At 36.1% G+C, this 20,321-nt stretch overlaps 1 pseudogene; it reads left to right on the forward strand.

The window, feature by feature from the left end:
* The first annotated feature begins 18,252 nt into the window (after nucleotides 1–18,252).
* On the forward strand, nucleotides 18,253–19,994 carry LOC114029912 (annotated as a pseudogene).
* The last annotated feature ends 327 nt before the right edge of the window (nucleotides 19,995–20,321 follow it).

Raw genomic sequence — 20,321 nt, forward strand, 5'->3', positions numbered from 1 at the left:
CCCCCAAAAAAGACATAATGAGGCAGATTTACCACCCAAGACAACCTGGAAGGTCAACAGGGAAGCTCTGTTGCACCAGGCTGAGAGGAGCACAGTCCAGCATAAGCTGTGCCAGCACAAGCTGTGCCAGCACTGAGCTGGCCCCAGCAAGGCTGAAGCAGGACTAAGGGGACTGGATAACTGGTGACAGCGGTGTTTCCAGAATTCTCAATCCACAGATGCCAAAGACAACTTAAAAGGGAAGCAGGTGTGGTCTGTCAGATCTGGGTGAGAAAGAAGTGCAATCCAGCAGAGGCTGCACCAGCACAGTCCTGGCTCCAGCAAACCAGGTGCAGGCTTGGGAGTGACTGAATCTGGTGCCCCAGAAGTTGCAATAACTCCTGCTTCTGGAACTATCAGACCACAGATGGAGTGTTTGAAAGTCACCTGTTTTGACTTCTGGGAGCCAAGATGGAGGAGTAAGCAGTCAGTTGCTCTTACTTTCCCTTACTGACCTTGAAAAACCCAGAGAATATTGCCCCAGGAAAAATTATGAAATAATGGAGCCAGCAGAAAGATGAGGTGCAGCAGTCTTTTAGCTTGGGAGGCTAGAGTGATTAACGGGAAAGATCCCTTTTGCTGTGGCTGAAGGGAACCAGCACAGGATGGGAGGCATCCCAGCAAGCCACCCAGCAAACCAGTAGGAGCTCCTGAGCCCCAGGGTGGTGGAGTAGCAAGGGCCAACACCACCAGCTCCAGCTCAGCACCAGGTAAACTATCAGACCACTGTAGCCTCCAGCTGTCAGCACCTGAGGCCCCAGCACACAAAACCAGCAACCAGACCCTTAGCTGCCAGAACAAGAAATGTGGGACAGTGCCCTCTGTGCTCCAGAAGTAGAGATCAACTTTAAAAGACAGAAAAAGGAAACACCATGAGCAAAAGGCTACAAATAAAAACAATGACCATAGAGAAACATTATGCTGACAGGGAAGATCAAAACACAAAATCAGGAAAGAACAATATTGTCAATATACCCACATCTGGAACCTCAAAGGGGAATATGAATTGTTCTCAAGACAAAAAAACCTTCTTGGAAGAGTTCAAGAAAGATTTTACGAATCAAATGAGAGAGGAAGAAGAAAAATTGAACAATTCCTCTAAAAATAAAATTGATAGAATAGAAAAAACAAGTACACTGAAGAAAACAGCTCCTTAAAAAGTTGAATTGATCAAGTGGAAAAGGAGGTACAAAAGCTAACTAAAGAAAAACAAATTCTTAAAAATTATAATTGGGAGAGAGGAAGCTAATGTCTCTATGAAAAAAAATCAAACAAAATCAGAAAAATGAAAACACAGAAGCAAATGTAAAATGCTTTATTGGAAAAACAACACACCTGAAAAATAGATCCAGAAGAGATAATTTAAGAATTATTGGTCTGCCTGAAAGCCCTAATTTAAAAAAGAGAGTGGACAGAATCTTTCAAAAAATCATCAAGGAAAACTGCCCTAAGGTCCTAGAACCAGAAGGTAAAATAGTCATCAAAAGAATCTACCAATCACCTGCTGAAAGAGATCCCAAATTTAAAATGCCAAAGAATATTATTGCCAAATTCCAGAATTATCAGGTCAAGAAGAAAATCTTGCAAGCAACCAGAAAGAAACAATTCAAATATTGTGGAAGCAGAGTCAGGATGACACAAGACCTTGTAGTTCTATATTAAAATATAGGAGGGCTTGAAATATGATATTCTGTAAGGCAGAGGAGTGTGGATTATAACCAAGGATCAACTACCTAGCAAAATCAAGCCAAATCTTTCAGGGGAGGAGATAGACATTCAATGAAACAGGGAACTTCCAGGTTTTCCTGATGAAGAGACCAGAGCTCAATGGAAAATTTGATCTTCCAATACAAGGCTGAAGAGAGGCATAAAAAGGTAAGCAGAAAAGAAAAAAAACAACAACACGTTATTCAACAAGGGAAAACTGTTTATATGCCTACATGGGAAGATGATACTTGTAATTCTTGAGAAGTGTATCTTTATTATGACATTTAGAAGGGATATACATAGAGAGTGTGGGTATAAGTTGACTTTGATGTGACGACAAAAAAATAAAAACATAATTAAGTGGTGAAAAGGGATTATACTGAGAGAAGAGGAAAGAAGGAGGCAGAAAAGGGTAAATTACATCACATGAAGTGGCACAGAGACATAATACAGTAGAGTGAAAGAAGGGAGGGAGATGAGAATTGTTTGAGCCTTACTCTCATCAGATTTGGCTCAAGGAGGGAATAACATAGTTAGGTACAGAAATCTAACTTCTAAAGAAAAGGGAGAGGGGATAGAAAGGAAGGAAGAATTAGTAAGGGTAAAGGGGAAGAAAAGGGAGGGGGGTAATAGAAGGGAGGTGGGACTGAGGGAGGTAGTGGTAAAGCAAAACACTAGTGAGGACGGAAAGGGAGAAAGAAGAAAGAAAAGCATAAACGGAGGGAAATAGAATGGAGAGAAAGCCACAGATAGTAATCATAACTGTGAATGTGAATGGGATGAACTCTCCCATAAAACAGAAGCAGATAGCAGAATGGATTAAAAAACCATAATCCTACAATATGTTATTTACAGGAAAGACATTTGAAACAGAGGGCCACACACAGGATAAAGGTAAAAGGCTTCAGTAGAATATATTATGCTGCAGCTGAAGTAAAAAAAAAAGCAGGGGTAGCAATCCTGATCTCAGACAAAGCAAAAGCAAAAATAGATCTTATGAAAAGAGATAAGGAAGGAAACTACATCCTGCTAAAAGGCACTATAGACAATGAAGTAATATCATTACTGAACATATATGCACCAAATGGTATAGCATCCAAATTCTTAGAGGAGAAGTTCAGGGACTTACAGGAAAAAATAGACAGCAAAATTATAGTAATGGGGGACCTCAACCTCCCCGTCTCTGAACTAGATAAATATAACTACAAAATAAACAAGAAAGAAGTTAAGGAGGTGAACAGAATATTAGAAAAGTTAGGTATGATAGACCTCTGGAGAAAATTCAATGGGGATAGAAAAGAATATACTTTTTCTCGGCAGCACATGGCACATACACAAAAATTGACCATGTACTAGGTCATAAAAACCTCACAATCCAAAACAGAAAGGCAGAAATATTAAATGCATCCTTTTCAGATCATGATGCAATAAAAATCATATGTCATAAAGGGCCATGGAAAGATGGACTAAAACTTAATTGGAAAATAAATAATCTAATCCTAAAGAATGAATGGGTCAAAAAACAAATCATAGAAACAATCAATAATGTCATCCAAGAGAATGATAATAATGAGACAACATACCAAAACTTATGGGATGTAGCAAAAGTGGTCCTTAGGGGAAGTTTTATATCTCTAAATGCTTACATGAATAAAATAGAGAAAGAGGAGATCAATGAATTGGGCATGCAACTAAAACAAAAACTAGAAAAAGAACAAATTAAAAATCCTCAATTAAATACCAAATTAGAATGTAACTTTTTCTCAGTGGTACATTGCACCTACACAAAAATTGATCATGTACCAAGGCATAAAAATCTTACAATCCAATGAATAAAAGCAGAAATATTAAATACATCTTTTTCAGACCATGAGGCAATAAAAATTACATGTAATAAAAAGCCTTGGAAAGACAGAGTGAAAATTAATTGGAAATTAATAATCTGGTCTTAAAGAATGAGTGGGTCAAGTAAGAAATCTTAGGAACAATCATTAACTTTATCCAAGAGAATGACAATAATGAGACAACATACGACGTCTTATGGGATTCAGCAAAAGTGATTCTTAGGGGAAGTTTTATACCTCTGATGCTTAACTGAATAAAATAGGGAAAGTCTAGATCAATGAATTGGGCATGCAACTTAAAAAGTTAGAAAAAAGAACAAATTAAAAATTCTAATTACATACCAGATTAGAAATACTGAGAACCAAATAGAGATTAATAAAATTGAAGTTAAGAAAACTATCGAACTAATAAATAAAAGAGATGGTTTTATGAAAAAAAAACAATGAAATAGCTAAACCTTTGATTAATCTGATTAAAAAAAGAAGAAAGAAAACAAAATTACCTGTATCAAAAATGAAAAGGGTGAATCCACCAACAAGGAAGAGGGCATTAAAACAACAATTAGGAACTATTTTCCAACTGCATGCCAATAAATTTGACTACCTTACTGAAATAGATGAATATTTACAAAAATTTAAATTGCACAGAGTAACAAAAGAGGAAACAAAATTTTTAAATAACCCAATTTCAGAAAAAAATTAACAAGCCTCCAATAAACTTCCTAGGAAAATATCTCCAGGGCCAGATGGATGTACAAATGAATTCTATCAAACATTTAAAGAACAATTAATTCCAGTACTATTTAGACTATTTGGGAAAATAGGCAAAGAAAGAGTCCTACCAAATTCTTTTTATGATATGGTGCTGATACCTAAACTGGGAAGAGTCAAACAGAAATAAAATTACAGACCAATTTCCCTAATGAATATAAATGCAAAAAATTAAATAAAATACTAGCAAAAAATTACAGCAACTTAAGATTAGAAAAATATGCTATGATCAGGTAAGATTTACACCTGGAATGCAAGGCTGGTTCGGTATTAGGAAAATTATCAACATAATTTACCACATCAGCAACAAAACTAACAGAAATCATATGATTATCTCAACAGATGCAGAAAAAGCTTTTGACAAAACACAACCCATTCTTATTTAAAAAAAAAAAAAGTCCAGTGGAGACCATAGGGATACATGAAGTCTTCCTTAAAATGATAAATAACATCTACCTAAAACCATCAGCAAGCATCATATGTAATGGGGATAAGCTAGAAGTATTGCCAATAAGATCAGGGATAAAATGAGGATGTCCATTATAACCACTGTTATTCAATAGTAGATAATTCTAGAAATGTTAGCTTTAGCAATAAGAGAAGAAAAGAAATGGAAGAATTTATAATAGGTAAAGAACAAACAAAGATATCACTCTTTGCAGATGATATAATGGTATGTTTAAAGAATCTTAGAGAATAAAGAAAAAAAATCACTTAATAAAGAATTTAGCAAGTTGCAGGATATAAAATAAACCTACATAAATTATCAGCATTTCTATATATTATTAGCAAAAACCAGCAGCAAGAGATGGAAAGAGAAATTCTATTTAAAGTTACAGTGGAGAATATAAAATATTTGGGAGTCTACCTGCCAAAATAAACCTAGGAATTATATGAACCAATTTCAATACACTTTTCACACAAATAAAGTCAGATCTAAATAATTGGAAAAACATCAGTTGCTCATAGGTAGACTGAGCTAATATAATAAAAAATAACAATTCTACCTAAATAAATTTATTTATTCAGTGCCATACCAATCAAACTACCAACAATATTTTATAAAGCTAGAAAAAACAATAATAAAATTCATCTGGAAGAACTAAAGGTCCAGAATATCTTGCAAATTAATGAAAAGAAATACAGGGGAAGTTGACCCAGCCATATCAGATCTTAAATTTTATTATAAAGTAGCAATCATCAAAATTACTTGGTACTGTCTAAGAAATAGAGTGGCATATCAGTGGAATAGGTTAAGTACACAAGGCTCAATGGTCAATGACTACAGTAATCCACTTTTTGATAAAACCAAAGGCTCCATCTTCTGGGATAAGAACTCACTATTTAAAAAAAAAACTGCTGGGAAAACTGGAAAACAGTTTGGTAGAAACTTGGCATAGACCAACATCTTACATCACATACCAAAATATTGTCAAAATAGGTACACAATTCAGATATAAAGGCTGACACTATAAACAAACTGAGAGAGCAAATAGTTTATCTTTAAATTTATGGAAAACAGAAGAATTTATGACCAAAAAAGAGATAGAGAACATTATGAAATGGAAGATAGATGACTTTGATTACATTAAATTGAAAAGTTTTTTTACACGAACAAAGCTAATACAATCAAGATTAGAAGGGAAACAGAAAGCTGGGAAACATTTTTTTTACATCCAATGTCTGTGATAAAGGCCTCATTTCTAATATATATAGATAGAATTGAGGTGAATTTATAAGAATACAAGTCATTACCCAATTGATAAACGGTCAAAGGATTTGAACAGGCTGTTTTCAGATGAAGAAATTAATTCTATCTATAATCACATCAGGATTTCCTCCCACAAAAAAAAGACAAAATAGCACTTTAGGTTGAACAAAGTGTGGGTAAAAATAAATAAGAATAGGGGGCACAACAGAGGTCTTCCAGGGACAATAGAGAAGATCAGAAGAAAAACTCCAGGATGAAGTTTGGTCATTTGTGAAGAATAAACACCTCCAGGCTAGGGGCTGCTTTAACAATAAGAGGCAATCTCTGGGGTTAGCTAGTTTGGGAGGCTGCCTTGGCCCCAGCTACAAGTACTTATACCCCCTGGATAGAAAGGGGAGTTGGGCATCCAAGCCCAGGGAAGATCAAAGGAACCTCTGCTGACAAGGAATGCCAGACACAACTGTGCTGGGGAGAGTGGTGGGAACAAGAAGGAGCCAGCACATGCCTGGTGAGTGCAAAAGTAGTGGGGCAGAAGGCCCCTGGTTGTGGGCACTTACAGGAAGTTGGAGGTTTGACTTTGGTTCCAGGCTAGAGAGGAGAACACATGTGGGTTCTTTTCCTATTACTTTTCCTATTCCAGTTACTCAATTGTGTATAGAAACCTATCTTACCCTACAGGAAAGTATGATAGGAGGACAGGGAATAAGAAAAGGAGGGGGGTGATAGAAGAGAGGGCAGATTCAGGGAGGTGGTAGTCAGAAGTAAAACACTTTTGAAGAGGGACAAGGTGAAAGGAGAGAGAATAGAATAAACAGGAGTGGGAATAGAATGGAGAGAAATGCAATTATTCCCTCACAACATGACTATTATGGAAATGTTTTGCATCACTGTACATGTATAACTTATATCAAATTGTTTGACTTCCCATTGAGGCAGGAGTGGGAAGGGAGAGAATTTGGAATTCAAAATTTTTAAAAAATGAATGTTAAAATTGCTTTTTACATGTAACTGGGAAAAACAGAATACTAAATAAAAACATTTGTAGCTCAAAAAAAACCCAACATTTTGTGAAGATGATTCTACTCACCATTGGTACATGGAATGTGCACACATTTATGGACAACATGAAATTTAGTAGACCTGAAACATCAACAATTCTTGTTGTGAGAGAATTCAGCAGACATCACATCTAAATAGCAGGCCTGTGTGAAACAAGACTGGCAAATGAAGGCTCATTTACCAAAGTCAGGGTCACATAACTGTTTTCTGGAATTCCATAGTGATGGGTAGTGCTGTGAAGTTGGCATAGGTTTTGCAATCAAAACCAATCTAGTCAACAAGCTTGCATTCCTCCAAAAAGAGTAAACAACAGACTCATGGCAATGTGATTGACCCTTGCATGAAAACACCACCACACTATAATCAGTGCACATGTTCTCAACCATGACAAACTCTGATGAGATCAAAGAAAATTTTTATGAAAATCTGGAGAATCTCACCATCAATGTGCTGAAAGAGAACAAGTTTATATTTCTGTTTGAGTTTAATGCCAGAGTAGACACAGACTCTCAGACAAGGCAGGGAGTCCTTGGGAGCAATAGAGTTGGAAGCAGCAACAGCAATGGTCACTTCCTACTGACTTGTGCAGCTCATGACCTCATCACCAACAATGTCATCCATTTACCTAAATGCAAAAAAACTTTGGGGATTCATCCTTGCCTCAAACATTGGCATTTAATAGACTGTGTCATTGTAAGAAGAGACAGGCATGATGTGAAAGTGACAAGGTAATGTGTGGAATATGAAGGAAATTATGATTTTCATATTAATTGATATTATATGTGTAATGAATATACTAATAATTTAGATTTCTCAGAACTGATTCATCAGGCTTGTCAACCAGAAGGTTAAAATGCAGCTTGAAATGATCCGTCAAACCCCTGACAAAGCTCTCACTATCACTACATTCCTGTTCCTGTGTACGTTAAGTGAAACAAATCAAAGGTTGTAGGACCTGTTCCCTTCACAGAATTCTAGTCCTGCACTCCACTTAGTAATGACCCCAAAAGGCTTGAAATAATACTGTGCCCATAGGACTCCAGAACATCTGTATTGTGGACTTGTGGGCTTGTCACTGGAAACCCCTCAAGCTGTAGAAATAATTGTTTTGTAATCCACCTTAGCCCTCCTTCCCCACTTGTGATTTATGTATATTGACCAGGTCTTTACTCCAGCATAGACAACATTCCTCACTCTGAAACTGATTAATTAAATTTCTACTTGATTACTGGCACTTCTGTCTCTAGGCCTCTTTGTGTGGGCTCCCCAGTATTCACAGGTTAGAGACCTTGTCCTGTCTAGATTACATTTAAAATTTTGTTAACAGGCACAGAGTGCTGGACTGATTAAAGACTAATCTTCTCTAATCTAAACATTTACATTCAACAAAAGCACCAACCCCAAGGCAAGACAACTACAAGAAGACCTAATGTCAACTGGGAATCCACTGCTCATACAAAAGCTGACTAAAATCTTCTAGGTTACATGACAAGAAGAAATTATTACCTAGGAGTTCAATGATGCCTCAATTGTCCATCTCTATAAAGAAAAGGGAAGTAGGCTGTCCTGTGGGTCTCTGTCTCTGTCTCTGTCTCTCTGTCTTCCTTTGTTTCTCTCTGTATTTGTCTCTCTGTCTTTTAGTCTCTGTGTCTTTTAGTCTCTTTGTCTCTCTGTCTCTGTCTCTCTCTGTCTCTGTCTCTCTGTCTCCCTCTGTCTGTCTCTGCCTCTGTCTCTCTGCCTCTCTCTCTCTCTGTCTCTCTGTCTGTATCTCTCTCTTTCTCTGTCATTGCTGGTAAGATTCTTGTCAGACTCCTCCTTAATAAGCTGATCCTTCACCTGGAAGATTGCCAAGTATATGAGAATCAATGTGGCTTCAGAAAGGACAGAGGCATGGTCAATATGGTATTTGCAGCTTGACAACTCAAGGAGAAATGCCAAGAGCAGAACAGAGGTCTGTATACAATTTTCATCAATCTAATGAAGGCTTTTGATATTGTCAGTACTGAGGATTTGTAGAAAACTATGGCACCACATATTCCCTACATGTATGCTTCGCTAACTTTGTACATCAAGTTAGAGCCCATTCTCATCAGACATTTTGCACAGTGTACAGGATATAATGTGAACTTTAGGTTGGAAGGAACGTTTTGTACCAGCTGCGTGAAGCTTGAAAACCTTAAGTGTCCAAGGGGAAATTGTGCCAGTCTCCGTTATTTAAATGTCTATCATCTGCACATCGTTAACTAGAGAGGTGAAAAAGAAATTATATCAAGGCTTTGTGGAGAATTAACGACTATGTAAATGATAGAAAAGATAACACAAGATAAAATGGAAAATTGTGATTATAGCAATAAAGCACAAACAAATCTACATTAGCTAAAAGGAAAACAGACAACTAGGTAAAGTCTTTGAATCAAGTTTCTCTGACAAAGTTTTCATTTCCACAGCATATAAGGAACAAATTCAAATTAATAAGACTTAGAACCATTCTCCAATAGTTATCCCTCAGTCTGCTTTACTTTTGCAGCTCTGCTTGGTTTCAAATTCATGGAATAAGATGCCCCATTCAGGATAAGCTAATCACTTCAAATCTAATCACCAACCTGCTAATTAACTATGGAATATTCCACACCTTCCTGGCTCACGTAGGCTGTTCTCTTCTCTGAGTGGAGGACTAGTTAGAAGAGCATTAAACTCCTCCTAAAGCTTTCTTTTAGAGAGGATAGGATTTGGGCTTTCCAATTCACTTAGCTTTCCATTGGCAGTTCTCCTTGATTTCAACTCCTCAAAACTTTATATTCATGTACTAGGGGGTATGGACACCCTCCACCCCCCCCATAAAAAGGCTGTTTTTGGAGGAAAAACAATCCAAGTTATCTGTAACCCTATAAAAATGTTCTAAATCAATAATATTAAAAAAATACAACAACTTTCAGATTCTCCTTCTCACATATTAGACTGACAAAGATCACAAAAGAAGGAAATGAAGAACATTGGAGGGCGTTCAGGAAAACAGGCAAACTAGTATATTTGTGGTGGTCTTCTAATTAGTCTAATCATTCTAGAGAGAAATTTGGAATTAGGCCCAGAAAGTTACTTAAACCAACCTATTCTTTAATACATCTATGCCACATCTATGCTTATATGCCAAAGAGACCAAAGAAAGAGAAAAGGACCTACAAGTGCAAAAATATTTATATGAGTTTTTTCATTATAGAGAAAAATTAGAAACTAAGGCATGTTGTATTGGAGAATGGCTAAACATATTGTAGTATATAAATGTAATGGAATATTATTTAGCTGCACAAAATGAACATTTTCAGAAGAAAATGGGAAAATATCTGTGAACTAATACACAATAATGTGGGGAGAAATAGAACAATTCATATAATTATAACATTACAGAAAAAAAACAATTTAGAAAGACTTTAGAACTCTAACCACTGTGATAAAGAAAGAAAAAAATGAATTATGCTTTCAGAGATGATGAATTATATTACTCATCTCCTGCCAGAGAATGATGAATTTAAAAGGCAGAAAGAAACTCTTTTTTTTATTCTTTTTGCACATGGTCAATATAGGAATTTGATTTTTCTGGATTATGCATGCATGCATTGAGAGGTTTTCTTTCTTTCTTTTCTCTTTTCATGATATCATTAAAAAACAATTATAAGTAGTTGTGTCATCAAAGATTGCAGGTTTTCAAAAATTTGCACCAAAAATTCAGCTTACTCAACACATTAATACAAATATTTATTTAAAATACACATATATAGTTACATAATATTATTTTATGTTTAAGATTGATCTTTTATTAATGTAACACATTATTTTATTTTTATTTATTTCTTAATGGTAATTTTTATTTTTTTTTTTGTTTTCAACATTTACTTCCACAAGATTTTGAGTTCCAAATTTTCAACCCATCTTGCCCTTCCTCCACCCCAAGATGGCATGCATTCTAAATACCCCTTCCCCTAGTCTGCCTTCCCTTCTATCTCTCCCCCCCTTTCTCTTATCCCCTTCCCCTTCAATTTTCCTGTAGGGCAGGATGGATTTCTGTACCCCATTTCCTATATTTCTTATTTCCCAGTTGCATGTGAAAACATTTTTTTAAACTTGTGTATTTAAAACTTTGGGTTCCAAATTTTCTCCCTTCCTCCCTCCCCACCCACCCTCACTGATAAGGCAAGCAACTAAATATAGGTTGTATATGTGCAGTTATGTAAAACACTTCCATATTAGACATGCTGTGAAAAACTAACTCTATTTCCCTTAATCCTATCCCACCCACCCATTTATTCTATTCTTTCTTTTGACCCTGTCCCTCAGAAGTATTTGCTTCTGATTACTCCCTTTCCCAATCTGCCCTCCTCTCTATCATTCCCCTACTCTCTTGTCCCCTTCCCCCCACCCCCATTTTCCTGTAGGGTAAGACAGATTTCCACTCCCAATTGAGTGTGTATGTTATTCCCTCCTTAAGTGAAATCCTATGAGAATAAGATTCACTCATTCCCTCTCACTTTCCCCCATTTCCCCTCCACTGTAAGAGCCTTTTCTTTTCTGTTTTTTTTTTGGTGGGATAATTTACCCCATTTTACCTCTTCCTTTCTCCTTCTCCTAGTATATTCCTCTCTCACCCCTTAATTTTATTCTCCAGATATGATCCCTTCATTTTCAACTCACCCTGTGCCCTCTATCTATCTATCTATCTATATCTATATATACATACATATAATTTTTTCCCCTCCAACTACCCTAATACTGACAAAGGTCTCATGAGTTACAAATATCATCTTTCCATGCAGGAATGTAAACAGTTCAACATTAAAAAGCCTCTTATGATTTTCTCTTTCCTGTTTACCTCTTCATGTTCCACTTGAGTCTTATATTTGAAAATCAAATTTTCTATTCAACTTTGGTCTTTTCATCAAGAATGCTTGAAAGTCCTCTATTTCACTGAATGACCATTTTTTCCCCTGAAGGATCAGTTTTTCTGGGTAGTGATTCTTGTAATCCAATCTCCTTTGCTCTCTGGAATATTATATTCCATGCCCTGTGGTTCCTTAATGTAGAAGCAGCTAAATCTTGTGTTATCCTGATTGTGTTTCCACAATAATTGAATTGTTTCTTTCTAGCTGCTTGTAATATTTTCTCCTTGACCTGGAAACTCTGGAATTTGGCTACAATATTCCTAGGAGTTTTCCTTTGAGGATCTCTTTCAGGAGGAGATTGGTGGAGACTTTCAATTTCTATTTTGCCCTCTGGTTCTAAAATATCAGAACAGTTTTCCTTGATAATTTCTTGAAAGATGCTGTCAAGGATCTTTTTTTGCTCATGGCTTTCAGATAGTCCAATAATTTTAAAATTCTCTCTCCTGGATCTATTTTCCAGGTCAGTTGTTTCTCCAATGAGATATTTCATATTGTTTTCTAATTTTTCATTCTTTTGAATTTGTTTTACAGTGTCTTGATTTCTCATAAAGTCACTAGCTTCCAATTGCTCTATTCTAATTTTTAAGGAAGTATTTTCTTCAGTAAGCTTTTGGACTTCCTTTTCCATTTGGCCAATTTTGCTTGTTAGGGCATTCTTCTCCTCATTGGCTTTTTGGACCTCTTTTGCCATTTGGGTTATGCTATTTTTTAGGGTGTTATTTTCTTCAGTATTTTTTTGGGTCTCCTTTGGCAAGCTGTTGACTTGTTTTTCATGATTTTCTTGCATCATTCTCAGTTTTTCCTCTGTTTCTCTTACTTGCTTCTCAAAATCCCTTTTGAGTTCTTTCATGGCCTGGGACTGATTCCTATTTTTCTTGGAGGCTTTGGATGTAGGAGCTTTGGCTTTGTTGTCTTCTTCTGGTTGTATATTTTGATCTTCTTTGTCACCAAAGTAAGATAATATAGTCTGACTTTTTTTGTGTTGCTTACTCATGATTCTGGCCAATTACTTGAGTTTTAAACTCTTTGTTAAGTTAAAAGTCTGTTTCCAATGTGGACAATGTACTGTCCGAAGCTTCAGGGGTTTGTACTGCTGTTTTCAGAGGTACTTCTAGGAACCTGAAAATTTTCAGTTCTTCCAAGGTGCTGTGATAAGGGGCAAGGTGTTTTCTCTCCACCACCACAACAAGCTCCACCACACCAGCTCTCCTCCTCGCCCCAGGACCACCCCTCAGAACTGTGACCCAGATCCAAGCATGGGCAAAGCAAGAGATTCCTGCATCAGCACTGGCAAAGAGATCCTTGCAATCTCCCTCTGATCAGCCACTCTATTCCCCCTCAGTCTGTGGGCCGGAAGCTCAGGAAAAAGCCACTGCCCCAGAGGCTGTGCTGAGACCTAGTTCCTCTCTCACCACATTCACAAACTTTTCCCACTGACCTTCTAAGTTGTCTTTGGAGTTCGTGGGTTGAGAAGTCTGGAAATCTCCATAGCTGCCTGCAATTCAGTCCTTTGAGGCCTGCTCCAGGGTCGCTGCAGCATGCGTACCCATGCTGTGCTGTACTCTTCTCCCTGCCCAGTGTGATATACCTTTCTGATCAACCATCCAGGCTGTCTTTGGCTGGAAATTTGTTTCACTCTGTCTTTTTGTGAGTTCTCCTGCTTCAGAATTTGTTTAGAGCCATTTTTTAGGTATTTGGAGCTTTTTGGAAGAGAGGTCAAGACAATCACTGCTTTCCCTCTGCCATCTTGGCTCCGCCCCCCCCAATATAACAAAATCTTAAAAATATAAATAGATCTATGATCCTATGAGGGGAGAATTTGCCCTTGATATACCTTCTATGTTAATATTTCTTTTCACAAGGTAATTAATGACAACTACTTGTGACAATATAGATGCTATTGGGTGCACACACTATAGGGGCTTGTGAGTGATAATATTAGAAGCTGTGATCTGTTTGGATTACCTCTAGATCTCTGAATAGATCAGTAATCAGTCACCCTCTGGGGACCCAAATTGCCAAGCTGAGTATGATTTGGGAGACTGATCTTAGACAGGGTGCTATGTTAAAAACTTAGACTTTAAAATAGCCTTAAATAAAGATGTCCTTCCCTCACCACCAGAGTTGCAGGAGGTTGGATTCAAGTTTTTATGTTTTCCATTTTAAATATACTCACAATACTTCTACTAGCTTTATTTATATTTTTCATATGTAAAACTATTTTTCCTTCTTAAATTCTTTTTTTGTTTCTCCCTGTTTTTTTATTTCTTTCTCTTCTCCCTCTCTCCCTTCTCACCTCTTTTCCTCTCTCCCTCTCTTCCTCCCTCCCTTCCTTTCTTCCTTCTTTCCTTCTGTTTTTTTTCCAAAGGAAATACTCTAACACAATTCATTATTTGATTTTAATGATATATGCCCAGGGATTGGCTCCATGCTATTAACATGCAATTTATGGGCCTTATCTCTCTCTCAAAATTTCCCAGATCTTGGATGGAAGCTAATAAAAGCTTTACCCAAAATTAAGTTTAGCAATGGGAGAAGAGTTTGCAAAATGTGATCCCAGTATTATATGAAGATCATAACCATTTGATATCATAGTTCTTATTTAATGTGACAATAGTCTATTCTAAACTATTGAAAAGTATGTCTAATTGCATGCATTTTGGAACTCAGAATACCAGTTTAAAAGGTGAATATTGCCTTCATTTTTGAAGATGTAGTAAACAGAAATAACACTTTTTTTTTCTTTTTCAGCATTCTAGACTGTCACATCTTAAGGTTATTTATTGGAAATATGACATTGCTATAACACCAAGAAGCCATAATCAATTCCTTTGAAGTGAGAAATAAAGTTCCAGTTGTGCCACATTGGAGATGACTAATCTTTTTTCCCTATGTTTCTTTCTGAAAAGGTCCAACAATATATGATAAAGAGAACACAGCATCTGACTTTCACTCCATCTCTCTAGCCCCTCTGTCATTTTGTGAAGGTATTCTATTTTGTATATTATGACCAGGAGGTTGTTCTGATTCAAATAATATTGATTCAATAAGCATTTATTGAAGGGAAACCATATGCCTAGTATGGTACTATGTGTTTTTTGAACCACAAGATGTACAAATATTGAGCAATACAATAGTAATACCAAACATTGCCTATTCAAGTGCCAGCATACAAGATTTCAATAGATGATCATGATAGAAATTTTGACAGATCATGTTGTTGGAAAAACAAGCTTTGAATTTGGATCCAGATGACTTGAGTTTGAATCTTGGCTACACTGCTAACTATAGCTTGTCTGACTTATGGGCAATATAGAGTAACAGTAAATAGGGTATTGGACATAGACATTTAATGACTATGTGACTAGGCAAGTTACTAATTTTTCTGTAGTTCCATTTCCTCATCTACGCAATAAGAGGATAATATTCAACAACTTTTAGTATCTCTTGCAGTTCTAGGTCTATGATCTTATGAGGTCACATAAAAGCCAGGTCCTTAATTTCATCATTATTAAATAAGGATGGTGCATGAAATTGTTTTTAAGGTCCCTTTCAGCTCTAAATCCTAAAAATATAAAGAACACACACACATACACACATTGTACATATGTACAATAAATTACAAATCATTAGAATGCAAGAAATCAACTAAAAAGTAAAACAATATAACACAATTTAATAAATTATGATTTGAAGGTACTTCAGAATTTGAAGGGTAAACACCTTCACAATGCTGAAGACAATGTACTTATTGACATAAATAATAATTAATTTTCTACTAAAAAGACCTTGTAAAGACAAAATTCTGGTTGATGATGACTGACATTTATATAGTATTTTAATGTTCAAAAAGTACATTATATCATTTGAATTAGAATGACCTTGTAAAGTAACTACTATGGGTATAATTATCCCCATTTTTCAAATATGACAAGTGAGATTTCAGAGAAGTTAAATGACTTTCCAAAGTGTACACAACTGATAAGTGTAAAAAGTAGAATTTGAAATCAAATCTACCCTGATTCTAAACATAGATAACATTATACTACATGATAGTGCTTTGCAAACATTAATTCATTCATTTTCTCATTCTCTCAAAGAACATTTATTTAGTGCATCCTAAATTTTGGTCTTTATAAAATGTTGAATAAAACACAATTGTTTCTCTAAATACACTTACAATATGGAAGGAGAAGTAAGACAGATATGAAAGTTTTATTACAAAATAAGCATCATAGATACATGAGATACTCTACAAAGATGAAACAAATAGTCTAAGGAAGGAACTTTTTGTATGAGAATGACCAAAGATTGCTTCATGCTTGACATGAGAAAACTAAGGAAGGACAATTTCTGCTTTCAGAATGACTGAGAGGAACGTTGAACTATATTTTGAAGGAAGGCTGGATTGCAACAGACTATGAGTCAAAAGAGGAGCTACATAATGCATGTTATGAACAAAGGCAAGAAAGAGATAAAAATGTTGAAAAAAAATAGTGATTTGTCCTGTTTCTTTGGCTACAATATGAAGTATGAGAAGGGAAGTAATATGAGATAAGCATAAAAAGGTAGAATGGTGATTAGTTATTGAGGGTTTTGAATGTCAGGCTTTGTACCATCTTTTTAAAAATACAAAGGGAAACCTTTGCAGAGATATGAGAAGTAGAATATCATGTCCAATTTAGCAATAAGAAGGTTATATAAAGGAATATGAAGGATGGTTTGTGGTTAAGAAATACTGAGATGGGAAGGGTTAGGATGCTCTTGAAATTGTTATAGTAAAAGGCAATGAGATCTTAAACTAGGGCAGTGACCATGTAGTTGATAAAAAAGTGGATGGATGAGAAAGAAGTTGCCATGGTAAAAATGTTAGAACTTGGTATTTAAACAGTCAAAAATTGCACTATTTTGATAATTTAATGAGAGAATGGTTATACCAGTAGTAGAAATATAGGACATGGAGCAATCAACTTTATTTGGGGGAAGTAAGCTTGATTTGTTATGGTTTGGGTATGTTGCTTTTGGTAGGGGTACTGGTGGGACACGATTAAAACTTTGTAAACTAATCTATTTCAATTGGTAACAATAAGAAAACATGCCACAACCATTTCAGTAAAATATAAATGTCTTGAGAGTAAGAATTGTTTGTTTTTCTTAATATCTTCAACACTTAGGACAGTAATGTTAGCATAGTAAGTGTTTAAAACTTGTTTGTTGAAATAAATAGAGTTTAGTTCTTTGACTAAGGAAGCACCTCCATCAACTTCAATAAGAACCATGAATATAATAAAATTAAAGTATGGTCCATGTAATTAGGTTAAGGAAACAGTTTTTAGTTGTTAACAGGGCAGAACATTCTTAATTGAAAATTGACCTGGTTCTTAAAAAGAAGCAACATCCCCAACTTAAATTTGTTTTCAAGCATAGAACTAGGAAAGAAGGTATGACTTTCTCTTAAATATCTTGAGGGATGTAAGAAGAAGCAGTAAGATGCTAACAAGGGAGTTTTGTTTGTTTTCAGAGGGGGTCGTTATGGGCAATCCGGTCAGAGTGGTACTAGTGAATATAATATAATAAATACAATATGATATGATATGACATAATATGATATGATATCCTAAGTCTGTAGTTGGCTCCAACCCCTTTCTTGATCTTCGGCTCTTTATTACATCATTTGCCTGATCAACACATTCTTTATGTCATTTTGGACATTTTATATCAGTTTTCCCATAGGCATCTCAAATTCAATGTGTCAATTATAGAATTCATTATATTTTCCCAGAAAACTCCTTCTCTTCTTATCTTCCCCTTTTTAATAGAGGTCACCACTCTCCTTCCAATTGCTAAAGTTTGGAACCTTAAGTCATCTTCAGCCTTTCACTCTTACTCATCACACAACCAATTAGTTGTCATTGATTCTACCTGGAAAATTCATCTCACTGTTTTCCTCATTTCTCAACTGAAACCATAATTAATAATTCAGACCCTGGTTGCTTCTAAATTGAATTGTTTCAATACTTTCTAATTGATCTCCCTGACTCAGGTTTCTTCCCTCTCCCAGTCATCATCTACAAAGTTATCAAAATTGATATTCCTAAAACATGTATCTGATCATGCCACTCCCCTATTAAAAAATCCAGTTCTCCTAATTGCCTCTAGGATATGTTAAAAATTAATCTGTTTATCTATGGCATTCTTAGAGAAGTCACTAGCCTGCAAGGTGCTACAGGACAGCACATGACCACTGAGTGTGAAGATCGTGGTGAGCCAGAGCCTGCATGCATACATCATTCATGAAAAAAAGGAATTTCCATTGAAAACAGGTGGCAGATTTTAGATCTGAGTGTAACTCTTCCTCTCAAAATATTGATTGGCAATATGGATTATGACTTCACAGTTGAAAGACAGAAAGGACTTCAGAACTATTTCAATGTAATTACCACAAATTATGTACTGTTGAATTATAAACTGGTTAAGAAATTTTTAGACTCAACAACTATTCTGCTAAATATGATGAAATTGTTTTGCAGCAGGTTTCAGTGTTTTTTCAATCAGAACCAAAATAGAGGTGGTAGAACCATTGAAAGATATAAGTTGAAGAATAGAGAAGAGGGTTTTTTTTTTGTTTTTGTTTTTGTTTTTTAATGAAGAGTAAGAACTAGCCAAAAGAATAACTGTTAAGTTTGGACTGACCTTGGTCCTGACAGATTAGGTTTCAATGGATAGTCAAACTGCTTCCTTTTTGTTTGCATCATCACATCTACCTAGTTACCTTCACCTCAGCCAGTGAATCCTTTGCTTTGGTCATTAGGATGTTTAATGAAAAAGAAACACTCAAGGACCTCATTTACAATGCAAAACCAAAAGACCTGTTCCTAAACAAATATTGAAGCCCTAAGAATATTCATGGTTTTGAACTCCAGCAGATGAAAACATTTGGATGACAAATTTTTGAGGCATTAAAGTTCCTCCATGAAAAATGGGTTATAGACATCTTCATTATTCTGTTGTGATGCTGGAGGATGTCACGTGCTACTTGCTGGATCTTGAGAATTCTTTGTTGGGACTCCTTTCCTTCTATTGATCCTATTTCTCACAATTAGAAAATTAATGAATTAGAGAGTGTAGATGTCCATAGCCTCAGGCACTTACTTTATGAAATGCCTTATGGTTGGCCCCCTGACTGAGTACCAGTGAACATATCCCTTCATGTACCATCTGAGTTTATGGTGGCTGTGGCCAGAAGCTTTGCTGCTCAGGATGCCTGTAAGAGAGGTATGTCTATGGTCTCCCGCCTCTTATTTATGCCATTATTCAATGATGTTTTATTAGCCAATTAGGAGAATCTGTATTTTAACATCCCAATAAAGTTAAAAGAGGCATTGAAAATTGCCCAAGAATGCATAGAGAAGAGGCTAACTGAAGAGCAGAAACTGATTCTCCAGTATTTAAGACTGACAAGTGCTAAGTCTCACTGTGGTTCTGAAGAAGAGAGGAGAAAAAGAAAGATTTTAGGATGGAAGAAATAAAAAATACTTCGCATTTGAAAGCAGTGAAGAATACTTGGCCAAGTACAGCGAGTCAAATAACTCAGGATATAGGATAAGTTCTCCATTGACATCTTCATCAGCTCCACTCTGCCCTCTATAACAGGCTCATCAATATTACAACCACCACCTGGACCTTCCTTTCTACTGGAGGATTTGTTGCCTCCCCTCCCCACCCTCCCCACCCTCCCCTACCCTCCCCTCCTCCGAAGCACCAATATTACCACTCTTTCCACCTCCATCTGTTAATGGTACCAGCCAAGGAACCTTACTCAGCCTCACTCAAAATTTTCAAAAAGATATTTTAGACAAAGGAGAAATCTGTGATCAACAGTGTTCAGAAGATCTGATAAAATTGACTGCAGCTGGCTGCCATATTTAAGGCTTTTCCCATTGACACATACCCCATGCACACTTTTACTTCCACATTATACTGATGAGGCAGGAAACTGTCATTGTGCAGATTCCCATCTAAGAGAGTCTTTTTAAGAGGGAAATGATGCAGCAAGGAGTTTGAATATGAATGGCAACTTTGCCTCCCCCTGCCGCAGCATCTTTTTGAGTTGTTAATAGTTCTAAGACCTGAATAAGAAAGCAGGGCAACAGTGGCAATATTCAGATCAGGGCAGCAAGTGTGCTTTGTGTTTTGATCCCTCATTCCCACATAAAGAGAGCAACAGGGAAACAGACATGCAGGGAATATTTTATC

Source organism: Vombatus ursinus, unplaced genomic scaffold (assembly GCF_900497805.2).
Source record: "Vombatus ursinus unplaced genomic scaffold, bare-nosed wombat genome assembly UNPS02014942.1, whole genome shotgun sequence".
NCBI classification, from domain to species: Eukaryota; Metazoa; Chordata; class Mammalia; order Diprotodontia; family Vombatidae; genus Vombatus; species Vombatus ursinus.